Here is a 22733-nt window from a genome sequence, read left to right as displayed (position 1 = left end):
ACTCATCAAAAACGATCAACATAAATCACAAGATATAACAACAAAGTTATAGTCATAAGAACGTAAGGAAATATGTAATAGAAAAGATGAGAAGGATAGTAGTAATACTGCCCTACTAGGTGGTTTAACATATAGCTAGTCTGGTTCCCTATGGAGCAGGCTTTCCCTTGTCTTACATCCTCATAACTCCACAGATTTCAAAGCCTTGTTAACATTCTCAACCTTCGATGAAGTTGCTTTGATGTAGGTGGCAATAGCAGCAAGCTCAGACACAGAAAGAACACTGGTCTTACCTGAACGTGTTTTTTCAGGGGAAGAGAGGGAGGGGGTCACGTGTGGGTATTCTCAAAGCCTGATTGGTCCAAAGACTGAGAGCAAACTTCTTTTTTTTCCTTTTCTTTTCGTTAAAATGTTTTTATTTTCCATTTTTCATTTTCATAGTGTCACATATATACTGTGCATAACCGGGGCCATACAACATTAAACAATAATCACAGCAGTTCCTCTTGTCAGCAATACCCCCAGAAATATAAATAAAATAAAACACAAACTCAAACTCAAATAGAAACCCAATATACCTCTTCCGCTCTCCACACACCTCTTTCTTCCGCCCCCCTCCAACTTACTATCTTCCCTCCATCATTCCCCTCTACCCTACTTCCCCTCGCCCTCTACCACTCCTCTCTCCCAGTCCACTCCCTCCCTTCCTTCCCACCCTCCCTCCCATCCTCTCTCCCGCCCTCTCTACCCCTCTTCCTTCTATCCCACTCCTCCTCCCCCTGGTGTATTTCTACTATATGTCAATGTATTCAGCTTATCCTATTTTTACGGAGAAATTAAAGAGAAACAGTATACATGTGAAATCGCATTACACTGAAATCTAACTCATAGTATATGTCCCCCCCTCCCCTACCCTCCCCCCTAACACCCCACCTCCCTCCCCCCCCCGACTTCCCAGAGCCCGTACATGGTATAGATTTTTAACAAACACAGTCTAAAATATATTGAGACAAAAGAAATAAAAAAAAGAGATTAATAACATCTCTACATTGATCTTAGCTTCTTCCTGTTACACTAACTTTGAACAGTTTAACTCATTCCTGATCCTAAGCGTAGACTATCTGGAATTTTTTAATCCCGTATTTGTTTTGTATATAGTCAATCCATTTTTTCCAGTCTCGTTTATATCTCTCATTTGAATGATCTTTAAGATATGCTGATATTTTAGCCATCTCGGCTAAGTTTGTAACTTTCAATGTCCATTCTTGAGTTGTAGGCAAGTCTTCCTTCTTCCAGTATTGCGCCACCAACAGTCTTGCCGCCGTTATTAGGTGCAGAACCACGTTAGTCTCTACCACTGTAAAGTCAGTACATATACCTAGTAAAAATAACTGAGGAGTAAACTTTATCCTTCTTTTAAAAACATTTTGCATGACCCACCATATTTTTATCCAAAATGCCTTAACCTTTTGACAGGTCCACCATATATGAAAATATGTAGCAATGAGAGAACCACACCTCCAACATTTAGGCTGTACATTCGGATACATAGAAGCCAGCTTTTTAGGATCTAAATGCCATCTATAGAACATCTTATAAAAATTTTCTCTCAGGTTTTGAGCGTGTGTAAATTTCACATTTCTTACCCAAATTCTTTCCCATGTATCCAACATTATTGGTTCTTCAATATTTTGAGCCCACTTTATCATACTATCTTTGACTAATTCTGTTTCCGAATCCATCTGTATTAGTACATTATATCATCTTTATATGCATTAAGCTTTGATCTCTTATTTGTTTAAACAAATTATCCTCAACTTGGATAAAACCAATTTTTTAATCTATTTTCCACCTGGCCTGTAATTGCCCATACTGGAACCATGTTTGAACTACCTTCTCCTCTTTTAATACCTCTAAAGATTTTAGTTGTAGAACCCCCCTTTCCAAAATGAGAAGCTGTCTGTAGGTAGTTCTATCCTGTTTTTGTGCTGTATTCATATTTTCAATCACATGTCTAGGAATTGCCCACATGGGTATCTTGTCATTTAATTTATATTGGTATTTTTTCCAGACCCGCAGTAAAGCATTTCTTAAAATATGACTTTTAAAATTTTTGTCCAGTTTTTTGTTAAATAACAGGTAAGCATGCCAACCATATACCAGATCATATCCCTCAATGTTCAGTATCCTATCATTGGTTAAATCAATCCAATCACTAATTACGGATAATACCACTGCATCATAATATAGTTTTAGATTGGGTAGTTTCAAACCTCCCCTCTCGCGTACATCTTGCATTATTTTCAGCTTTACTCTCGGCTTCTTTCCTGCCCAAAGAAATTTGTTGATACCCTTCTGCCATTCTAAAAGATTCGCATCTTTTTTAAGTATAGGTAACATTTGGAAGAGAAATAAAAATTTTGGTAGGATGTTCATTTTCACTGCCGCTATCCTACCCAACAAAGATAAGTGCAATTTCTCCCATTTTTTCATCTCTATCTGTATACTATGCCAAAGTGGTTCATAATTATGTTGTATAATTTCCCGTTTGAGGTTAAAATATTAACCCCAAGATATTTGACTTTTTTAACTACCTCGCATCCTAGCATCCCTCCTAGTTCTTCCTTTTGTTTAGTATTCAAATTTATAGCTAATATTTTTGTTTTTCCTAAATTTATTTTAAAACCAGACACTTGACCATATTGATTAATCGTATTCATTAAAACCATACTGGATTCCTGCGGTTGTTCCAATATTATGACCAAATCATCCGCAAAAGCGCGGACTGCGGACTCTGTATTCTTGCTGCCTAATCTTGATCCCTTTTAGACCATCCAGGCCCCGTATTTTCAACAATACTTCCAAAGTTATAATAAACAATAGTGGGGACAAAGGACAGCCCTGTCTTGTACCTTTTCCAATTTGAAAAGAGTCTGTTAAACTTCCATTGACTATGATTTGTGCTGTTGAGAGCAAACTTCTTAAATACTCCTCCCTTCCTTTCCTGCCCAGTTTCCTCGAAGGTACTGAAAACAAATGCAACAAACAAAACCCCCGGGAACCTCCCGGCCCTCCCCTTGGCCTCAATACCCCAACAAGGGCGGGTCATGACCCCTTTCTCTCTTCCCCTGAAAACACACGTTCAGGTAAGACCAATGTTCTTTTTCCAGTGGAAGAGAGGGAGGGGTCACATGTGGGACATACCCAAGCTTAGTCCTAGGGAGGGAAAACACAACTATGGCCCAAGGGGAGTATCAGCTGCCACCCTCTGTAGGACCCTCCGACCAAAAGAAGCATCCACCGAGGCGGACACATCCAGGCTATAGTGCCGGATGAAGGGAAACCCAAGTAGCTGCTCGACAAATGTCCTCGAAGGGTGCCCTAGTGGCCCACGCCGCCATGGTCGTGGCACTCCTAGTGGAGTGGGCTGTTATACCTGACGGAACCGAATGACCCATCACCTCATAAGCTCCCACGATGGCCTGTCGCAGCCAACGGCCAATAGTAACTGAAGACACCCTGGCCCCCAATGTCCCAGGCTGGAAGGAGATAAACAAAGCCTCCGACCTGCGAATTCCCGCAGTCCGCCTGAGATAAATGCACAACGTGCGATGAACGTCCAAACGATGCCAGTCTCTCCCTATCACTAGAAGGACCCAGACAAAAGTCAGGCAGGATGATCTCCTATGCCCGATGAAAAGGGGTGTTCACCTTGGGGAGGAAGGTAGGATCGAGGCGAAGAACCACCCTATCCTGGTGAAAACGGCAAAGGCGTCTGGCTCCGATTTACGTTGGGCCGAGGTACTGCCTTAAGGGACAAGAATCTCAGATGAACAGACTGGAGAGGTTCGAATGGAGGCCCTGTCAAAGCCCTGAGAACCAGGGGCAGGTCCCAAGTAGGGAACCTGTGAATAAGGGGCGGCCCGAGATTGGCCGCTCCCTTAAGAAAATGCTTGATCAGGGGAACGTGAGAAAGGGAGGAAGACCCCACTCCTCCCAAGACCAAAGACAGCACCGCCACCTGCTGGTGCAGAGTGTTATGTGACAGTCCATCGTCTAGACCCTTCTGTAGAAAATCCAAGACATGAGGGATTGTGGCCCTGGCAGGAGAAATGCCAAGTAGGGAGCACCACCTAACGAAGGCAGCCCAGGTGGAGTTGTAAATCCGGGTTGTTGACAGGCGCCTAGAAGCCTCGATGGTGCGTATGACCCCGGAGGACAGGTTAGCCTTCCTCAGGAGTTGCCATTCAAGAGCCAGGCGGTCAGATGGAGCCACTGGGGCTTTGGGTGAATCTAGACCCCCTGGCGCAAGTCCACCTCCTCCTGCGGAATCCTCCATGGAGGAGCCACTGACAGCTGGACTAGATCCGCGAACCAGGGCCTCCTGGGCCAATAAGGGGCCACAATGATGACCAGCACCACTCCACTACCATCTTCCCGAGGGTCCCCGGGACGAGGGGGAATTGGGGGAAAGGCATAGAAAAGGCCCTGAGGCCACCTGCTCCAGAGGGCGTCCATGCCCTCTGCCAACCAGTTCTGAAACCGGGTGAAGAATCGTGGCAGTTGCGAATTCGCTGGAGTGGCGACGAGGTCCACCAGAGGGGTGCCAAACCTCCGACAGATCTCCTGAAACAAGGACGGGTGGAGCTGCCACTTGCCATTGTCCAGGGTCGCCCAATTCAGCCAGTCCACCTGGTGGTTGGACAGACTTTAGAATTTAGAATTTTAGAATTTTATTAGAATTTGTAGGCCGCCCTTTTCCCTGAGGGGACTCAGGGCGGCTCACATAAAACTGGGAAGGGGGGGGAACACAAACATCAAGATAGAAGACATATAATAAAATGGTAGGCAACATACATTCATCATTCGGGAGGGGTAACTATCCTTATCCCCAGGCCTGACGGGCGAGCCAGTTCTTCAAGGCTATGCGGAAGGCTTGGACGGTGGAGAGGGTACGAATCTCCACGGGGAGCTCGTTCCAAAGGGCCGGGGCTACTGCTGAGAAGGCCCTCCTCCTTGTGGTTGCCAGCCGACACTGGCTGGCCGATGGAATACGGAGGAGGCCTAGTCTATGGGATCTTATTGGTCGCAGGGAGGTAATTGGCAGAAGGCGGTCTCTCAAGTATCCAGATCCACTGCCATGTAGGGCTTTATGGGTGATTAATAGCACCTTGAAGCGCATCCGGAGATCGACAGGCAGCCAGCGCAGCTCGCGGAGGATGGGTGTTATGCGGGTGAATCGAGGTGCACCCGCAATCACTCGCGCGGCTGCGTTCTGAACTAGCTGAAGCCGCCGGATGCTCTTCAAGGGCAGCCCCATGTAGAGCACATTGCAGTATTCCAGTCTAGAGATCACAAGGGCCCGAGTGACTGTTGTGAGAGCCTCCCGATTCAGGTAGGGTCGCAACTGGCGCACCAGGCGAACCTGGGCGAATGCCCCCCTGGTCACAGCCGTTAGGTGGTGGTCAAATGACAGCTGTGGATCCAGGAGGACTCCCAAGTTGCGAACCCTCTCTGAGGGGTGCAAAATTTGACCCCCCAGCCTGAGTGTTGGAATATTAGTCAAATCTTTGGGAGGAAAACACAACAGCCACTCGGTCTTTTCTGGGTTGAGCACAAGCTTGTTAACCCTCATCCAGTCCATAACGGCCTCAAGACCCCGGCTCATCACATCTGCCGCTTCATTGAGTTGGCACGGGGCGGACAGATACAATTGAGTATCGTCCGCATATTGATGGTATCTAATCCCGTGCCTGCGGATGATCTCTCCCAGCGGTTTCATGTAGATGTTGAATAGCAGGGGGGATAAGACCGAACCCTGAGGCACCCCAGACCGGAGATATGCTCCGACACCAAGGACAATAGGTGTCGCTCCGCCCAGGCGCCGATCCTCAGGGCCTCTAACCAGAGAGCCCGAGAGTGAGTCTCCCCTTGCCGATTTATGTGGGCCTTGGTGGCCACACTGTCCGTCAGGAGAAGCACGTGATGGCTCTCCACAGAGGTCCGGAAGTGTTGCAGAGCTAGGCGCACTGCCTTCAGCTCCAACCAATTTATATTGTGCTAGAGATCTGAGGTCGTCCACCTGCCCTGGGCCAAGCGAGAGCCCAACAGGCCCCCCCAACCAAACAGACTCGTGTCCGTGGTCACGGTCACCCTGTCCGGTTCCCAGAAGGAGCAGCCCCGCTGAAGAGCCGGGGAGATCCACCACCTGAGGGAAGCCCGGACCCCCGCAGGGAGGTGGAGAGTCCAAAAAGAGTTGCTCATCCTCCCCCTCTGAAAAGGGATGAGCTCCCACTGAAGGGGCCAGAGGTGGAACATGGTCCACAGGACTATCCCTATACAAGAAACCATCTTGCCTAACAACTGTGATAATGTGAGGACTGAAATTAACCGACTTCTGTGAATCTTGTCTGCGAGCTGTTGTAGATGTCAGGCCTGCAATTATATTCCTTTTAGAATTTTGGCCTGCCACACTTTCTCTTATTTCATTATGCTGTTTCATTAGTATAGTCAATGGGAGGGGGGAATAGACAGGAGTGAGATTGTGGAATGTATTGTTTTCATTCTTTACTAGAAGCCAAAGTCATCCTTTGTCTCCGCACCAGTACACCTAACCGGAAGAAGCTGGGTGTGGATGCCAGCATGGAAGAAGATTGGACCATGTGATGGATTGTGGGTGTGGGGACAAGATCATGAATTTTTAACTGGGTGGAATTCTGATGTTATTTCCAGTATTGGGATTCCATAGCATGATGCCAATATGTCTGTCTTATTAAATTGGAACCTTAAGGATAGCTCTGCCTTGGACTCTGATTTAATTCTGCATGATATTTGGAACGCTGATAGTAGACTTGACTGGAGGTCCGGGGACAGAAGGACCACCCCCGACAGTCTATTACTATCCCTAAGTGAAGAATGCGTGTGGATGGGGAGAGATGGCTCTTGGGGAAGTTCACCAAAAACCCCAGAGATTGAAGACTCCGAATGATGAGTCGAAGGTCTGCGACTGCCTGAGGAAGGGACCCCCACCTGGACTAGGACATTGTCCAGGTAGCATTGGAGTCTCACTGGGATGGAGCGCAGATGAGCCACCAATGCCACTAGCACCTTCATAAACGTATGAGGGGCTGAAGCCAACCCGAAGGGAAGAGCCCTGTACTGGTAATGGCGGTGTGTGAAAATCTCAGAAACTTGCGATGAGCTGGGAGAATTGGAATATGAAGATAGGCCTCTGTCAGGTCTACCGATGCTAAGAAGTCCCCCCTCCTGATGCCCTGAAGGATAGACTTGAGGGAGGACATCTTGAAGCGCCTGTACACCAGGAAATGGTTCAGGCGCTTGAGGTCCAGAATTGCCTCCAGCCCCTCGAACTCTTTGGAACCACAAACACATTGGAGTAGTGGCCCTGACCTCGTTCCACATGGGGAACTGCCTTCACCGCCTGAATGTCAAGGTGTTTTATAGCCTGATCCATCAGTCAGCGCCGCTCCAGGCTCCGCAATGGAGGGAACGACCTGAAGAGATTCGGGGGAGTGGAGAGAAACTCCAACCTGAGACCCTGACAAACTGTGGACCTGACCCAGGGATCTGACGTGATCTCATCCCATTGATCCGCATAGAGGGACAGGCGACCGCCTATGGGACGACTTGGGTTTGAGTCACTTTCTCCTGCGGTAAGGGCGACTGCCGCCACCTCAAAAGGGCTGCCGGGACTGATGCTGGAATCTGTTCTGGTCTTGATAGGACAACTGAAAAAACTGCCTGTTGGACCTGAAAGAGGAGAAATGCTGATGATAGTCAAAGTGAGGAGCCCTATAAGACGGCCTACGATAAGGATGAGCCCAAGTCTCGGGCTTTTTAGCCTTGGATGGGAGAACTTTTTTCTTGTCCTTGTTCTCGACTAGAATGGGGTCGAGAGCCTCCCCAAAAAGTTTGGGACCCTTAAAAGGGGCAGCTGCCAGATTCCACTTGGCCTTGTTATCCATCTGCCAGTTACGAAGCCATAAAAGGTGGCAGGAAGTAATTGAGGAGGCTAAGGCACTGGATGCAAATTTGACCGTGTCCAGAGTCGCATCAGTGGAAAATTGAGAGGCGGCAATAATCTTAGTCAGGTCTTGGTGGAGCCGCTCATCCTGGATTGAGATGCGATCCGGGAGCTGGCGGAGCCACATGACCGTAGTGTGTTTAAAATACGAGACCGCCGCCACGGACTTTATGGCCCAGGCAGTGGCATCGAAATTTTTCCATAAGATAAGCTCTGCACGCTTATCCTCAGATTTCAACTTATCCGCCGCATCACCGGACACTACTGGGGAAGAAGAGACCAGCGTAGCAACCGAGGTGTCAATAATGGGTAATTGAATGGCCTAGGCAAATGCCTGCTCCACATTATAGAAGCGACAGTCATTACTCCCAGGGTTAGAAAAATTGGAGGGATGGGTCCACTGGTTGGTTAGGACCTTTATAAATAAAGGGGCTGGAATCTCCTCCTTGTTCGTGTCCGTGTTCAAAAACATGGCCATGTCTGGATCCCTAGGCGGGGGCACCGTGAGGTCCCCCATACCAATCTTTGTGGTTTTCCTCATCTTGTTCAGAAGAATCTTGAATGCAGCCAGAGGAAAAAGACCTGAGGAAGAAGGAGGATCGGGAGGGGCCACGTACTCGTCCCCTGAGAATCCCATATCCTGGAGATTCTCCTCCCCCAGGACCGAACCCTCGCTAACCATGGATGGAGAGGACGTCCCATACTGGTGACGGCCTGGGCTCCCCTGAAGTCTAGATGAGTGGGAACTCCTGTCCCACTGGGCAATGCCCTGTTAGACAGCTGCAGAAATAAGTCTTTTGATACCTTCAGAAAGGCTGTCCAAATCCTCCATGTCCTTATAAGAAGAGCTAAGACCCTGGGGCGCCAACCTGCAGAAAGAATGATGCCCCTTGGATGCCCCCTCCAAAGGGTCCACAGAACTCCCCCTCGCCAATTCTGGAGAGACTGAAGGGGAAGGGGAGGGAGACCCCTCCGCCTGGAATAGCTGCGGGATCTGGCCGGGGAGGCTGAGGGAGAAGGACTGAACCCCCGAGGTGAAGAATGAACAGAAGGGGGCCTGGTTGGTGACCTGGATCTGCTGGTAGAGGCAGGCCCTGCTGACTTGGCCTGCCTCTCAGCCCTGGCGAAGGTCTTCTCCAGGGCCTTGTGCCTTCTGGTCTCCTCCCTCATGGAAGCCCTAGAGGGGCGTTGGGCTGCTGAGGGCCTTGCTGGGGGATCCCCGGGCCTGAACCCCTGCCCCAGGCCCTCTTCCACCCTCATCAGGCCTTCTGCCTGGCCCTGGGGAATTTCCAAGCCCTCCTCCATTGCCCCACTCATGTGTCCTGGACAACATGGAGGAGGAAAGCAGGCCTCTGTAGGTACCACCGGAGCCTGGGCCTTCAATGGCTAGAAAAATGACTTAAGCTGATCACCCCTGGCCTAGGCCTCCCAATAAACTGCATGAGCAAGGAAGGCCTTGTGCACGTGGAGGCAGCCAAAATGGCCGCCAGAGCCTTCAAACGGCTGGCACGGGGAAGAGAAGGCTGTACAGAGCTCTGAGGCCGTGCCCAACATCTAGGAAGGATGGGCGTTGCAACACTGGGGGGCCCGTGGCACACCGGCTCACAACCCCCCCAAGGTGTTCTCGCTGCGCTGAGAGAGTAAGGTGCAGCGCATGGCAGCCGCCCAAATCAAGCGCCGGCTCTGCAAACGGCTCGTGTGCGCCTCGTGGTGCCAGGCAGCGCTCTCCTGCCAGCCCGCTGTGAAGGAAGCGGCTCTACCAAAGCTGCACTGGAACATGGCACCCCTGCAGTCCCGGGGATAGGGCTAAGGCTCCGGGCCCGCGGAGGGGAGGATAAACACCCCACAGGGCCCCCCTCGACCACCTGAGGCAGAAAAGACTGTCCCCTGGGCTGCAGCTGCAATTTGGAATTTAAGCAAAATTTAAGTGTCCAATTAAGCTGAATACAAGAACAGATTGAATCAAAACAACTTTCCTATCTACTCACAAACTCAAACAGTGCTTGGACCAAGAGACTGAGAGGAAACTGGGCAGGAAAGGAAGGAAGGAGTATTTAAAAAGTTTGCTCTCAGTCTTTGGACCAATCAGGCTTTGAGAATACCCACACGTGACCCCTCCCTCTCTTCCACTGGAAAATATGTTCCTTTATCTCAAATTCAATCTATATTCACAAAGGAGATCTATGCCTTGTCATGTTCAGGGAATCAGGAAGTTTTAAAAGAATGAAAAACAAGAGCAGAAGCTGTGAACTGGGTTGGGAAAAACCAATAATTAACATGTGTTGTCCCCAGTTTCCGATTCTACTTTGAAATCTCCAGGAATCCGAAGAAAACCCAGGTAACTTAAAACAGATAATAGTGTAGGCAAAAATATTTTTCACATTATAAGATGCACCCCCCCCAAAAGAAAAGTGGGTGGAAATGTCTGTGCACCTTATAGAGCGAGTGTTTCAGAAGCCCCGCCCACCCACCAGCCTCCCATCCTTCGGCCGTTTTCAGCCTCAGTGCGTCCAGTTTTTGGCCCGTCCCAGGGTTCTGTTCCATGGTGGCAGTGATCAGCAGCAATCCCCATCACCTGGAACAGGCTGAAAATGGGACATGCGGAGCCAAAAACGGGGCGGAACAAGGGGTGAATATTCAGAGGGTTTCCACAGGCAGTTTGAGACCTCCAATCTGCTACATTCAGAATCTAACTAAATCATTCTTCTAACAGAACAATACAATAGTAAAATTTTCCCCATCTATTATAATCAGTTCCAAAGAGTTGGAGTATTCTCTGGAAGGCCAAGAATTACAGTGGGAGAAAAATCTCACTGCACAATTATTTTGTCTCATTATTCTAAGCTTTTTCTTTTCAGCAGCATAGTGGTAGCAGAAATTCTAATTATGAAGGATTGCCCCCAGAAAAACTAGAGATTACAGATCTCAAAGAATGAGATGTTTTTGTGGGAAATCAAGGATGGCTTTCAAAATAAGGTGCTTTACACAGAAAGCATCAACTTTAGTACACCATAAACCTCTAACAAAGGTTAACAATCAGATGTATAAGAGCTTAAATACCGGAATGCTTTTTTTGTAACAAATTGTTTCAACCCTGCTTCTTATGCTGGCCAGCTGGCTACATGTGGCTTTTTAAATGATCCTATATGTCAAAAGCTGGGGAATTCAGGCAGTTCAAATGAGTATAAAGATTTATTGCAAGCTTAAGCTCTCTACAAGAGTCTGAACTACTAAGGGTTGCGGGAAATTAGTGGTAGATAAGAAAGGCATTCAAGGTGGGCTGGGTTTAGATGCCTAGCAAGGAATTTGGTCCAAATTTTCTAGGTCCGTTCCCGATAGTGAAGATAGTTAGCCCACTTACAGTTCAGCTCAGTCTACCCAGAAGTCTAGGGAAATTTGGCCCGGAATTTCATTGTAGCTTGTTGAAACCAGTAAATGGGTCTAGCATAAGAGCATCCACCCAAGCTTTCTCTCCTCCTTTAGAGGTAGAAGGGGAAACACCATCTATAGTGATAGGAAGGGAACCACAATCTGAGGTGGAAAAGATTGTAGTTTCTAGGTTGAATAGGGGTCGCTTGCAGTATTTAGTGCAATGGAAGGGTTACCCTTTGTCTGAAGCCACTTGGGTGAAAAGCTGGAACTTAAAAGTGGAAAAGTTAGTAGAACAATTCCACGAGAAGTGTCCCGATAAGCCAAAGGGTCCCCTAGGGGTGGAAGTAGGTGGTTAATATTTTATATGTTAACTTCTACGTTGTTCTCTTTTCAGGAAGCGTTTTTCTTCTGAGGAGGGGCCGGTACCAATTGGAATCCCTTCCATCCATGACCTGGGATTAAGACCCATCCCGAGGGTGCCTGATTCACAGGTTGCAGTTCACCCAATGATGGCTGGTTAGGGGGTTTTATTTGCCAAGGGCCTCTCTGCTGGCTTGGAGGATTTCTGGCCCAAGGGCCCCTCTGCTGGCTTGGGGGACTTTCCCATGTTGATGGTCCTGGAGGTGCCCACTGGCATCTTAACCATCCACACTCTGGGAAGAAAATCCAATTTAGTGGTGGCTGGTAAATGGAGGATGTTTGCCAAATCCCTTCTTGCTGGCTGGGTTGAAAATCCCATTTTGCTAGGGATTCTGTCTTCAACTCAGTTGCAGAGCATTGGCTCATTTGGAAGGAGTCAAAATCTCCACTCCAGGATTTTTCCCAAGCCTTGGCTGGGGGGAAGGAGGGGTAGAATGCACTCACATTTAGTTGTCTGGAATGGTCCGGGATCTCCATCGGAGCTGAATGCATGAGGGTGGCTGGAATCTCCATTCATCAGATCTGCATTGAGATTAACTTCCTCCATACCACTTCTTTGTATCCCCCACAGGCTGGGCTTCTTGCCAACGGCAATAAAATTTTAAAAGCGAAACTGCTTTTTCCTTTGCAGATATTTGCAGAGGAATGTCTCATCTCAGCTTCTTATCTCAAAAGGCTTTCTCCTAATTGTTCGCTGATGTTTTACGCTGACCGGTATGGTTCAGCGTTGGAGAAACAGCAAACCTCACCAGCCCCCCTGTGAGGGAGGGGTGCTGGTGATTTATTTTGAAGGGAGAGTTGGGATGATGTAAGCGTTCCAAATACCATGTAGAATCAAATCAGAATCGAAGGAAAAACTATGCTTAAAGCTCCAATTTAAGCCTTGTATAAAGCAGGCATGTTGGCACATAGCTATGGGTTTGGAGCCAAGCACTCTGATGCTTTGTAGCCAAGTTGACAGCAAAGGTGGCATTTTGTTGGGCCCCACGAGGAAAGGGACCTAGTTACATCTCTAAACTTAGGAACCGCCTCATCACATTTTTTCACCATCCATTCTGTAGCTAGCCCCTTGGTAACCCCTTCTTCCATTGCTGAGAACCTTTCTCTGTAGGAAGGTTGGGCAAGAACCTTTCGGGGCGTTGCAGAGGAGACTGGAACCGGCGGGGAGGTCAAAATTCTAAAAGGAATATAAATGCAGGCCTGACAACCACCCTGTCTTGGTGGAAGATGCAGAGATCCTCCCTGGTGGACAGTGCTTGCAGTTCGGATATCTGCCTGGCAGAGATGATGGCCACCAGGAAAGCCACCTTAAGAGTCAGGAACTGTTCGTAAAGGCTCACGGAGCGCCTGTTAGAGCGTCCAATACCCTGTGTAAGTCCCAGGAAGGGTACCTGTGTACCATGGGCGGTTTGAGATTGGAAGTCCCCTTGAGGAATTGCCTGACCATGAGGTGGTGAGTCAAACTCTGGTTCCTGCCACACAGGAGAACTGATGAGAAGGCTGAAACCTGTCTCCTAATTGTGTTAGGAGCTAACCCTCTGTCCAGGCCTGCCTGGAGGAAGTCCAAAACCTGTGGCACCATGGCCTGGATAGGATCGTACCCTCGGGAATTACACCATGAGTCAAAGGCCCGCCATGTAGAGCCGTAGATGCGCTCCGTGGAGGGTCTGCGGGCGGCCTGGATAGTCCTTATCACCCTGGGGGAGAAGAGGTCTTTCCTCAGGATACTCCGCTCAATCGCCAAGCGGTCAACTGAAGCCATTGAGGATCCGGGTGCTCCAGCGACCCCTGGCTGAGGGATATCCTCTCCTGGGGGATTCTCCAGGGCCTCTCCACAGACAGAGACTGGAGATCTGCAAACCATGGCCTCTAGGGCCAGTGAGGGGCCAACAGAACCACTTCCGCCCCCTCCTGAAGGATCTTCCATATGGCCCTGGGGATAAAGGAAGAAAGGCATAGAGAAGACCCCTGGGCCAGGGGCTCTGCAGAGCGTCCGTCCCTTCCACCCACCGTATCTGGTACCAGGAGAAGAACCTCAGAAGCTGGGTGTTGAGGGGAGTGGTGAACAGGTCGACCTCCAGGCGCCCGAAGCACTCGGCCACCTCCTTGAAGATCGCCGGCTGCAACCTCCACTCTGATTTGTCCATCTCGGCCCGGCTGAGCCAGTCGACTCTGGTGTTGTCCACCCCCGCTGTGCGCTTTGCCCTCAAAGACCGGAGGTTCCTTTCGGCCCACTGCCCCAGACGTTTGGCCTCCTTCATGAGGGCCCCTAATCTGGTTCCCCCTGCCTGTTTATGTGGGCCTTGGTGGTGATATTGTCTGTGAGGATTAATATGTGATGGCCCCTGACCAAGCACTGGAAATGTAACAGGGCCAGGCAGTCCGCTCTGAGCTCCAACCAGTTTATGTTGTGAGTCCCTTCTGCCTGAGTCCATTGTCCTTGCACCATCTGAGCCAGCAGATGGGCACCCCACCCGCTCAGACTGGTGTCCGTTGTTACCATCATGCACTCTGGTATCCAGAAGGCTTCGCCCTTTGTGATCGTTGGGGCCATCCACCAAGTCAGGGAGTGGGAGACCTCTGTAGGAAGAAGTACCTTGGCCTGTGAGCAGCTCGTGCACCTTCGCTGGAAAGGCAAGAGGAACCATTGGAGGTCTCTGGTGTGGTGGCGAGCCCACGGGACGATGCCAATGGCGGAGACCATGGTACCCAGCTTAGACAGAGTGGCTAAGGACACCTTACGCTTCCTGGCTACCAAGGAGGCTAGCTGCCTAAGTGCTATCTGCCTGTCAGGCGACAGAAAGACCATGCCCATCTGGGTATCTATTCTGGCTCCTAGGTGGACCAGACTAGTAGAGGGGTGGAGGTGACTCTTGGCTAGATTTACCGTAAACCCATGATCCCTTAGGACTGTCATGGTGACGTCTAAATCCCGTAGGGCACCCCTAAAGGAAGATGACTGCAATAACAGGTCATCTAGGAAAGATTGGATGTGCACCGGAGCCTGCCTCAGGTGCACTGCCAGCGCTGCCATTACCTTAGTGAATGCCCTCGGGGCCGAAGACAGCCCAAAGGGGAGGGCCTGGTATTGATAGTGGTGTCCCATGTAGCAAAACCTGAGATACCTGTGGTGTTCCTGGGCAATGGGAATGTGCAGGTAGGCCTCTGTGAGGTTTATGGAGGTGAGAAAGTCTCCCAGCCTAACCCCCCTCCAAGATAGAGTGCAGAGAGTGCATCTTGAACCTCCTATAACGAATGGAACGGTTCCGGAGTTTCAAATCAAGGATCGCTCTCCAGCCCCCCGAGGCCTTGGGGATGACAAAAAGAAAGACCATTGGCTTACCTGAAGGGTCCTTCTCTGTGCACCGTGGGAGAGTCCAAGCAATGGGTTAATTCAGTCTGCTTGCCCTGGACTGAGAAATCTTTTCCCTGGCCACGCCTCCTGGTGTGACTACTTCTCCAGAAAAAATAGACAAGGCTGGACCGTGAGGATGGAACAAGGTGTGCCCAAGAAAGTCAATCCAGTTGACACAGAGGTCACGAATCCCTGGACAGGTTGGAATCTCCTGTGGTGCACAGAGAAGGACCCTTCAGGTAAGCCAATGGTCTTTCTCCTGTACACCGCTTGGAGAGTCCAAGCAATGGGACGTACCCAAGTTACTGTCCACCTGGGTGGGCAGAAATAGGAACCCGGGATTCGGTCGCAGGAACAACCGCCTGGGGCACCCTCCTCCCGAAAGACGCCTCAGCCGAGGCAAACAGGTCCAGTCTATAATTTTTGACGAAGGCTGATGGTGAAGACCACGTGGCCGCCCTGCAAATCTCTTCAATTGATGCTTGGGTGGCCCAGGCCGCTGAGGTAGCCATGCTCCTTGTAGAGTGGGCGGTGATGTGACAAGGCACCGCCCTGGACTGGCTCTCATAAGCAGAAGCGATGCACACCCTCAACCATCTGCCAACAGTGGATGAGGAGACCTTCTTGCCCAAGGAGCCGGGTAGGAAAGAAACGAATAAAGTTTCAGACTTACGGAAATCTGAAGTTCGATTGAGATAGACCTTTAAGGTCCGCCTAACGTCCAATTTATGCCAGGTGTGCTCCCTTGGATGAGATGGATGCAGGCAAAAATTCGGCAAGATGATTTCTTATGCCCTGTGAAACCAGGTATTGATCTTCGGAATGAAGGAAGGGTCAAATTGCAAGACAACTCTGTCGGGACGAATGATGCACAGGTCCTGACGGACGGACAGGGCCGCCAACTCAGATATACGACGGACACACGTAATGGCAATAAAGAACGCCGTCTTCAATGTAAGGTGTCTGAGAGAAGACGAACGAAGAGGCTCGAAGGGTAGAGAGGTGAGTGCTTGCAACTCCACAGACAGCTGCCAGCTAGGATACTGGTGAACAGTGGGAGACCGGAGGTTAGAAGCGCCCTTGAGGAAGCAGTGTAATCTGGGGACCCTGCTGAGGGGTAGGGAGGAATCCCCGGACCAGACGGTGGATAAAGCTGCCACTTGGCATTGCGGCGTGTCAAGACCTTTCTCAAGACCCCCTTGCAGGAAGTCCAAAACGCAGGACACAGGCGCAGTGACCGGGTCAAGGAGAGAGTTCTCACACCACCTGGCGAAGGTGGCCCAGGTGGAATTGTAAATCCTCGTTGTAGAGGGATGTTGAGCAGCCTGGATGACATGCACTACCTCCTCCGACAAGCCCTCGGCCCTTAACAGGTCCCCTTCAAGTGCCAGGCGGCCAGCTGGAGCCACTGAGGTTCCGGATGGACAATGGCCCCCTGGCTAAGGGAGACCTGATCCAGAGAAATTCGCCATGGAGATGACACCGACAGGCTGACCAGGTCGGTGAACCACGATCTCCGGGGCCAGTGGGGGGCCACGAGGATCACCTCCGTCCCCTCTGCTATGATCTTGGAGAGAACCTGCGGAAGGAGAGGGGGGGAAGGTGTATAATAGGCCCTGGGACCAGTTGCAGCGCAGGGCGTCCGTTCCCTCTGCCCCTGGAGAGGGGAATCTGGAGAAAAATCTCTTGAGCTGAGTGTTCTCCCTGGTGGCGAAGAGGTCGACTAATGGCGGACTGAACCTGTGGGACAGGTAGTGGAAAGCGCAGGATCCAATCGCCATTCCACGGGATCTATAGTGGACCTGCTTAGCCAGTCCGCTTGGGTGTTGTCCACTCCCGAGATGTGGTCGGAGTGGATGGACTCCAGATGACGTTCTGCTCAACAGCCCAGGGTCTCTGCCTCCACCATCAGTCGCCTGGATCTGGTGCCACCCTGGCGGTTGATGTGCGCCTTGGTAGCCACATTGTCCGTCATCAGAAGGACATGACGATGACGGATAGACTGGTGGAAGCGTCGAAGAGCCAATCTCACAGCCCTTAGTTCCAGAAGGTTGATGTTGCAGCATGACTCTGCTGCAGACCACTTGCCTTGGAGCACAAGATGACTCATATGTGCTCCCCAGCCGGAGAGGCTAGCGTCTGTGGTGATGACCACCTGGGAGGGATCCTTGAAGAGATGGCCTTTGAGGACAGCCGACGATGTCCACCATTGGAGGGATCTCTTCACCGACGGGGACACGGGAACCAGCATGGTCGAGTTGCTCCTGTTGGCTCTCTGGTGGGGCAGAAGAAGCCACTGCAGGGCCCTGGAACGGAGTCGGGGTCAGGGAACAATCGAAAGGCATGAGATCATTTTCCCCAGCAGCTGTGACAGAAGGACCACTGGAACCTGCCTTGCATGCATCACCTTGTGGGTCATGGACCTTAGGGCATCTAACCTGTCCTGGGATAGGAACACTCTGCATGATACAGTAACTATCACTGCCCCCCCAAGTGATTGAGTCTGGTGGTAGGGATGTGACTCTTTTCCAGATTGAGGGAAAAGCCGTGGTTCCTGAGGGTCCTCATAGTGATGCGGAGATCCCGCACGGCCTGCTGCCTGGACGACAACTGTATGAGGATGTCGTCCAGATAGCATTGCAGCCATATGGGTCTGCATCTGAGATGGGCCCCTACTACCGCCAGGACCTTTGTGAAGGTCATGGGTTCTGACGACAGGCCGAATGGAAGGGCTTTGTATTGGAAGTGTCGGCCGGCATAGAAAAAGCACAGGAACCTCCTGTGCTGAGGATGAATGGGGATATGGAGATATGCTTCCTTTAGGTCGATAGATGTGAGGAGGTCTCCCTGGTGAATCCCCGCCAGGATGGACTGGAAGGACTGCATCTTGAACCTCCGGTAGGCAATGTACCTGTTGAGGTTCTTGAGATCCAAGATGGCCCTCCCCCCCGAGTTCTTGGGTGCCAGGAAGAAGATGGAGTAATACCCCCTCCCCTCCTGGTTGGGGGCACCTGTTCTATTGCATTTATCTCCAGGAGGTGAAGGATCTCCTGGTTCATCTGTTCCCTCTTGAGAGGGCAGGAGGGAGTGGGGCACCTGATGAAGTTCCTGGGGGGAGGAGACAGGAACTCCAGGGAGAGGCCCTCCCTGATAGTCTGGAGGACCCAGGCATCCTCCACGGTCTGAGCCCAATGGGAGGCGAACAGCTGGAGCTGACCCCCAATGGGCAACGAGTTTGGGCAGTTACTTGGACTTGCGGAAGGGCCTGTTAGAGGTGCCACCACAGTTGAATTTGCGAAACCCGAACTGCTGACTACCCCTGTTCTGAAAGGAGGATCTGTCCTGTGTCCTATCCCCTGACTGGCTGGAAGATCTGTTGGGGGAGTTGAAGGATGAGGATGTGGAAGGTTCTGAGGGACGAAAGGACTGCCTTCTAGGGTAAGGTGCGGACTTACGATCCTGTTTCTTAGATGTCAAAGGCAGTACCTTCCTCTTATCCTTCGACTCTATGAGGAAGGGATACAGAACCTCCTCAAACAGTTTGGTTCCCTTGAAGGGGGCAGAGGCCAACTTCCATTTAAGTTTCTGGTCCGCCTGCCAATGGCGGAGCCAAATCAGGCGGCGGGATGTAACATTTGATGCCAAGGCCCTGGATGCAAATTTGGTGGCATTAAGGAAGGCATCCGCCGCATACTGGGAAGCCACAATAATCTTGATCACATCCTGGCGGAAGCGAACATCCCCCTCCATGAGTTTGTTCAGGAGTTCACGCAGCCAAATGACGATGGCCCTATTAAAAAAGGAGGCGGAAGAAGACATCTTAATGGCCCAAGCCGCCGCAAGGTGAGTCTTGTGGCAGGCCTTCTCTGCCTTCTTGTCCTCCACCTTGAGGCCCTCCAAGAGGTCCGCGGGGAGGGGGGTGTTAGATGTAAGGGCCGTGATGGGAGGATCCACTGCAGAAAGGACCAGGAGGTCCTCCAGAGCGGGCTCCATGGTGTACAATTTCTTGTCCGCTCCACTGGGAGAGGACAAGGTTGTTGGTTGGTTCCACTGGCGCTGGATATAAAAGCAGCTCAGGGACTGGCACCAGTTCCTGCTGAGAAGCCGGAACATTGAACATGGCCACGTTAGGATTGCCGGGATGGACTCAGATGGATTCTGAGCGGGCTTGGGTTTGACCCCAACCCCTGTAGCTGCCTTGACCTTATGGAGGATAGATTTAAAAAGGCTGGGTTGAAGAGGGCCGAGAAGGCCGGGGCGTCGGGCGGGAGGTCCTCATCCTCCAAGAACTCCTGAACCTTCTGGTCAGGGTCCTCAAGGGCAGAGGCCTCACTGACCACAGAAGATTCAAGAGAGGGGTGGTGTGCCCGTTTTTCTGGTGGGTTGCCACTCTGGATGGGTTGAGAGGAACCGGGAGAAACAGAAGGGAGCTCACATTTCTGCATACCATCCGCGATGCCCTTGGCAATGGCCCAGGCGACCACAGCTTGCATGTGAGGAGACAATTCAGGTTTGTGGTTCAAATCTGAGTCTTGGTCAGCAGACTCCTCCTGAGGGGTGAGGACACCCTCGGAAGGGCCAGGTCGTATGGGTTCCTCAGAGACAGGCCCCTATTCATAGGACCAAGAAGGAGCCAGTGAGGGAGGTCCAACCAAGGATCTGTCAGGAGACAAATCTTGGGATTCCACCTCTTCAGCCAACAAGGCTGCAGGGTCTCCCCTTGGAAGGGGAAGAACAAAGGATTCCCCAGGAGTAGTAGTCTGGGGGGCATTCTTCGGTGCCAGGCACCGTGCCCTTTCAAATTGTTTGTCAATACCAATTCCTGACTAAAGTTCTGATTAAAAAAGGTGTTAATTACAGATGGCTCATACCGGAAGGTCTACTATGTACATGGCAAGGACAAAGACACAGGATAGATACAACTGAGAAGGCAGAAGCTTTTTATGCAGAATATTTTAGAGAAAAGGCTGAGAAAACTGGGAAAGATGACTCTGTGGCACAACTACTGGAGTCACCTACAACTGCGACTGAAAAAATAGAAGGCGCTGTAGGTGGAATTGAGAAAGAAGAAAGTGCAGTGGGGGATGTAAGCTGTAGAGAAAACCGAGAACCCAGATCTACTAGAACTATAAACCCTGTATATAAAGTATAAACATGGAAGAAAGAAAAATGATTACAATTAACATTAATGAACTTAATTCGGTAACTAAAAGAAAGAAAACATTTCATAAATTAGAGAAGTTAAAACTTGACATAATTTGCCTACAAGAAGTACATATCCAAAAAAGATATGAACATCTACTAATTCAACCAAAGCTTGGGAAAATGTTTTCAACACTGGCGAACTGCAAGAAAAGAGGAGTGATCTTCTATATTAAAGGCAATATTCCAGCAAAACTAATTTATGCAGATGAAGAGGGAAGAATTCTGATGGTGGAAATTATGGATACTAAAAAAACACTCCTAATTGGAATTTATGCCCCCAATGAAAAACAAGACAAATTCTATAAAAAATTAGACTATGTTGATATTGTATAATGGGAGACTTTAAGGGCATCGTGAACCAAAATATGACTATAAAACACATAAAACAAAAAAGTTAAATAGAAAGTTGCTGCCGAAATCCTTCTTTAGGATGATAGATGAAGTAAATCTAAAAGATATATGGAGAGAAAGAAATGTCAAAAAAGAACAATACACTTTTTATTCAAATAGACATTCATCATTTTCTAGAATAGATATGATATGGGCTTCAGCAGAGTTGAGCTGCAATGTACAAGAAATTGAGATTGGAGCAAGCACTTGGGCGGACCACAACCCAATTTCAATTAAATGGAAAGGCCAAAGGGCAAGATCCAGATGGACATTAAATAATACCACATTGAAAGAAAAAGACTTTGTACAAAAAATGGAAAAAGAGTTAGTTCTTTTCTTTTCTTACGAAATGTTTTTTTATTTTTATTTTCATTTTCATACACTCACATGTATACTGTGCATAACCAACACCATACAGCATTGAACAATAATTGCATCAGTTCCTCTTGTCAACAATGCCCCAGAAAATAGAAATCCAATATACCTCTTCCACTCTCCATACACCTTTCTTCCCCCACCCTCCAACGTTCTATCTTCCCTCCATCATCCCCCTCTACCCTACTTCCCCTCCCCCTCTACCACTCCTCTCTCCACATCCACTCCCCCCTTCCTCCTCACCTTCCCCCCCACCCTCTCTCCCATCCCTCTCTGCCCACCTTTCTTCTTTCCTACTCCTCCTCCCCTTGGTGTATTTCCACTATATGTCAATATACTTGGCTTATCCTATTTTTAGAGAAAAATTAAAGAAGAACAGTATACATGTGAAGTCACATTACATTAAGATCTAACACATCGTATCTAACCTAATATATATCCCTCCCATCCCCCCGACCCCCCACCTCCTCCCCCCCCCGACTTCCCTGAACCCGTACACGGTATAGATTTTTTAACAAACACAGTCTAAAATATATTGAGAAAAAAAAAATAAAAAAAAATTAGTAACATCTCTACATTGATCTTAGCTTCTTCTTGCTCAGCTAACTTTAAACAATTTAAATCATTCCTGATCTTAAGCATATGCTATCTGGAATTTCTTAGTCCCGTATTTATTTTGTATATAGTCAATCCATTTTTCCCAGTCTCGTTTATATCTCTCATTTGAGTGGTCTTTAAGACGCAGATATTTTAGCCATCTCGGCTAAATTTGTAACTTTCAATGTCCGTTCTTGAGTTGTAGGCAGGTCTTCCTTCTTCCAGTATTGCACCACCAACAGTCTTGCCGCCGTTATTAAGTACAGCATCAAGTTAGTCTCTACCGCTGTAAAGTCAGTACTTATACCTAGCAAAAATAACTGAGGAGTAAACTTTATCCTTCTTTTAAAGATATTTTGCATAATCCACCATATTTTTATCCAAAATGCCTTAACCTTTTGGCAAGTCCACCATATATGGAAATATGTAGCATCGAGAGAACCACATCTCCAACATTTGGGTTGTAAATTTGGATACATAGAAGCCAACTTTTTAGGATCTAAATGCCATCTATAGAACATCTTGTAATAATTTTCTCTCAGGTTTTGGGCTTGTGTAAATTTCACATTTCTTACCCAAATTCTTTCCCATGTGTCCAACATTATTGGTTCTTCAATATTTTGAGCCCACTTTATCATACAATCTTTAACTAATTCTGTTTCCGAATCAATCTGTATTAATACATTATATATCCTCTTTATATGCATTAAACTTTGGTCTCTTATTTGTTTAAATAGATTATCCTCAATTTGGATAAAACCAATTTTTTGATCTATTCTCCACCTGGCCTGTAATTGCCCGTACTGGAACTATGTTTGAACTACCTTCTCCTCTTTTAATACCTCTAAGGATTTTAGTTGTAGTACCCCCCTTTCCAAAATGAGAAGCTGTCTATAAGTAGTTCTATCCTGTTTTTGTGCTATATTCATATTTTCAATTGCATGTCTAGGAATTGCCCACATGAGTATCTTGTCA

General features: G+C 49.0%; 1 protein-coding gene across 1 annotated transcript in view; it reads right to left on the bottom strand.

Moving 5' to 3' along the window:
• The window catches only part of UPRT (uracil phosphoribosyltransferase homolog), a 48772-nt gene that overhangs the window by 11527 nt on the left and 14512 nt on the right, over positions 1-22733 (bottom strand). The window lies entirely within an intron of this gene.

Source organism: Thamnophis elegans, chromosome 12, assembly GCF_009769535.1.
Source record: "Thamnophis elegans isolate rThaEle1 chromosome 12, rThaEle1.pri, whole genome shotgun sequence".
Taxonomy (NCBI): Eukaryota; Metazoa; Chordata; class Lepidosauria; order Squamata; family Colubridae; genus Thamnophis; species Thamnophis elegans.
The sequence above is the reverse complement of the archived record's forward strand: the minus strand, read 5'-3'. Positions and strand labels throughout refer to the sequence as shown.